Source organism: Dendropsophus ebraccatus, unplaced genomic scaffold (genome assembly GCF_027789765.1).
Source record: "Dendropsophus ebraccatus isolate aDenEbr1 unplaced genomic scaffold, aDenEbr1.pat pat_scaffold_466_ctg1, whole genome shotgun sequence".
NCBI lineage: Eukaryota > Metazoa > Chordata > Amphibia > Anura > Hylidae > Dendropsophus > Dendropsophus ebraccatus.
The window spans coordinates 9,658-13,674 of NW_027210072.1; the positions used below are offsets into that span (position 1 = coordinate 9,658).

A 4,017-nucleotide genomic window follows, 5' to 3' on the forward strand; every position below is an offset into this window, starting at 1 on the left:
TGCCCCTCCTCACCATATCACCCATATACACAGGTAACTGCCCCCTCCTCACCATGTCACCGCTATATACAGGTAACTGCCCCTCCTCACCATATCACCGCTATACACAGGTAACTGCCCCCTCCTCACCATGTCACCGCTATACACAGGTAACTGCCCCTCCTCACCATATCACCGCTATACACAGGTAACTGCCCCCTCCTCACCATGTCACCGCTATACACAGGTAACTGCCCCCTCCTCACCATGTCACCGCTATACACAGGTAACTGCCCCCTCCTCACCATGTCACCGCTATACACAGGTAACTGCCCCCTCTCACCATGTCACCGCTATACACAGGTAACTGCCCCTCCTCACAGATATATATATATATATATATATATATATATATATATGTATATACACACACATACAGGATATATAGAGGATATAATAAAGGTTCCTTCTACAATAGAAAGGACATCAACGAGATAGAAGCCCAGATCCAAGAGCTGAAAGAAGCCGAGAAGATGGCGGCCGTGTAAGTGATCGATTGTGTGTTTGCCCCCCCCTCCCCCATTGTGTAATAACCCCCCCCCCCCCATTGTGTTTTACCCCCCCCCCATTATTACCCCTCTATGTACTTTCCTAATGACCCCCGCCAATGATAGGTTTCTATGTGAGTTCATCTTTTCTGTGCACAATAGGAAGGAGACCAGAAGACCCCAGTGGGGAAGTCGCCTTGTGAGCGTGTAAGTAGTGAGACTGTGTGTGATAGTATACAGGATATTACAGGACGTTCCATCTAGGACCGATCCTATACATAGTGACCTGTGCTGGAGACATTACTACTCCGTGTAGGTGACGGCCGCTCCTATACATAGTGACCTGTGCTGGAGACATTACTACTCCGTGTAGGTGACGGCCGCTCCTATACATAGTGACCTGTGCTGGAGACATCACTACTCCGTGTAGGTGACGGCCGCTCCTATACATAGTGACCTGTGCTGGAGACATCACTACTCCGTGTAGGTGACGGCCGCTCCTATACATAGTGACCTGTGCTGGAGACATCACTACTCCGTGTAGGTGACGGCCGCTCCTATACATAGTGACCTGTGCTGGAGACATCACTACCCCGTGTAGGTGACGGCCGCTCCTATACATAGTGACCTGTGCTGGAGACATCACTACTCCGTGTAGGTGACGGACGCTCCTATACATAGTGACCTGTGCTGGAGACATCACTACCCCATGTAGGTGACGGCCGTTCCTATACATAGTGACCTGTGCTGGAGACATCACTACTCCGTGTAGGTGACATGACGGCCGCCTCTCATTGTTTCTTTGTGTGTTTTAGGCTCCGCTCTCTCTTCTGTTGCTGCAAAACCACCGACGCAGAATAACAGTGAGTATCCAGGATCCATTCTCATCCATCTTCTCTACATGCAGGGAAAGGGGAAACATACAACCTCCTTACAGTATTACACATATATAGTATTACACATATACAGTATTACACATATACATTATTACATATATACAGTATTACACACATATACAGTATTACACACATATACAGTATTACACATATACATTATTGCACGTATTCTCTTTCCTGCTCCTATGTGTACAGCAGATATACTCCCTCTCATTACACATCTGCCTCCATCTATTTGCAGGTTTGGTTTTATTTTCAGACTGAGTAAAAGTATTTTTCTTCCCTTTGGTTTCTTAGGAGATTCTTCGCATCGTATATGAGGAGACCCGACCTATTTCTCATTGCCGGCAGTCATCAGGGGTCTAGTGGCCTGTATCCAGTATATAGTCTCAGGACCTGTATCCAGCATCCATGTGCACAGAGGAGAGATCATGTGACTTGTTACTAAGCCACCTGTCAGGCCTCGCTTCCCGCTCCGTAGATGTCAGTAAGTAGTAACATCTAATATCCAGATAATTCTCTCCATGTCAGTCAGAATCTTATGTAAAGCTCATATACCATATATATAGATGGATAAGTCCAGAAGGTTCAGTGTAAATGTCCATTGCTCTTCCTTCTGCCGCAGGATTCTATTCTAGTCAGCCCTTAGTTTGTATTTCTTTAGCACTTCCATTACTCTGCAGGTGAGTCCTTCCATGTCGCTATCGCGTCTCCCTGCAAGGTGTAAAGCCGCTGGGGCATGGGACATAGGATGGGGGCACGTTACCATATACACCACCCCCCTTGTTGAACAATTTGCACACAAAATGTTCCCCCGTCCTCATAAAACCCGCCCTTCCGAAAACCACCCAGCAGCCGCTGACTAAGCAGCCGCCAACCGCCCAGCTAAGGACACATTGGCAGCAGCCTACATGCAGCTCCGATACCCGTCCTGACCAGCAAGGCCCCCTTACCAAACCAACGCTCCCACCTGACTGCTGCATCAGACCAGGTTATACCCTGAGCAAAGCTCCGGGTCTAGGCCATCATTCACTGCCCTGTATACTAACAGCCCTCCCCCCAGCTACCTGTGTACAGGATATAATACATGCCTCCCATTAACATTACCCAGTAGCCGCCCCCCTGGGGTGAGACAAATGTGTCAGCCTAAATTTGTTTCCCTAATTCTTGGAGACAACCCCCGGGGGGACACACCCACCAGCCCAGAAATAGGAGGGGAAGGAAAGGCCCAGCCCCCCAGCCCAGGGAGACCTCCTTACCACATGCCCCTCTGGGCACTTCTTCTGGGGGAATATCAGCTCCCTAGACTGGCGCATCCTCCGGCCAAGTCATGGTTAGAAGGGGTCACTGCCCGACCACTAACTGAAGGTAAGCAGGAGGAGGGGGCAGGGGAAGCAACTTGGACGGCCCCCTCCTCTGCAGAACCCAGATGCAGGATTGAATTCCTCCCAGGCCGTGGGCTCCTAGTGAAGGGCTAGTGGAGGGGCCCTAGAGGGACTCCTAATGCGGTACCCCACTCCTCTCCTGCATCAGTATAACTGATGCTGGATGGGGTGCTGGCTGCTGGGGAGGCCTCCTGACCTCTGGAGGTCTTGGCCTCCACCCACAACTCCAATAAGGGTCACCGTCAGCGGCGCCCCCCCCCCCCTTCCTCGACGCCTAAGAGTCTCCATGAGCCCTCTCTCTCCTTCCCCTCACACTTCTTGTGAGGCACTCACACTGGGCTGCCCCTAGTTTACAGTGATAAGAGGGGCCAGCCATGACTGCTCTGGATGTAGACGCCAGTGTGGAGGGGGAGGAGGCTGCTGCACATGTTTCCCCTCCCACACCGGAAACCCACCGCGCTCCAGGTTTCCTCCCAACTGCCCGGCCAGACTAGTGAGCTGGGGACCTCACGGCAGAGGCTGGAGGGGCCCGTGCAGGGCTCTCTATGTGGCAGGGGCGGCAGGGCATGTCGGTCCTGAGCTGCTCCGGCAGGCACTGGCAGCATCCGGGTACCTGGGGAACCCACTGCCCCAATTACCATTTGAAGCTGCTCCTGCAGCCAAGTGGCCCCATGGCATGCTGCTGTCTCATGGAGAGAGCATGCCCACTTGATCCATACCCGGTGGTGGCTCATCCTGCGGCACTGCTGACACACTTCCAGGTCTGGCCACGTGGAGCAACTGCCTAATGCCCTCTGCCACTCCTATTTAATTGTATACTAGCCATGTGCGCCGAGCCACCTCGTCTGACCAGGATGCCAGGTACTAGGACCCAAAGCCGCAGCAAATCCAACTTGATGTCTCTTATTACGTCCCACGACTTCAGGACAACAGAATCATTGCCCCCCCCCCCCCCCACACACACACACAAGTGCAACACTAAAATGTCAGGGTACCTGTCCAAGCCGTCATAGTACTGTAATTCTGGCAGCGCCCTGCCCACATCAGAGACGGCAACCGATCAGACTTGTTGAACCTCAACTGTCTGCCATCTGCCCTAACGTCAGCTCGCTGCGTCCCCCCAGCAATAAACAAATTACCAAAAATCCCCCCGAGGCACCCGACCTGTAACCAAACAAAACAAAACAGAACCACACGTAACCGCTGCCT

The 4,017-nt window shown here is 52.1% G+C and overlaps 1 long non-coding RNA gene across 1 annotated transcript; it reads left to right on the forward strand.

The window, feature by feature from the left end:
- The first annotated feature begins 457 nt into the window (after positions 1–457).
- LOC138776687 (uncharacterized) lies at positions 458–1,804 on the forward strand. Its single transcript, XR_011360801.1, has 4 exons — positions 458–523; positions 690–734; positions 1,343–1,390; positions 1,721–1,804. It is a non-coding gene; the product is annotated as an uncharacterized lncRNA (long non-coding RNA).
- Positions 1,805–4,017: the final 2,213 nt, after the last annotated feature.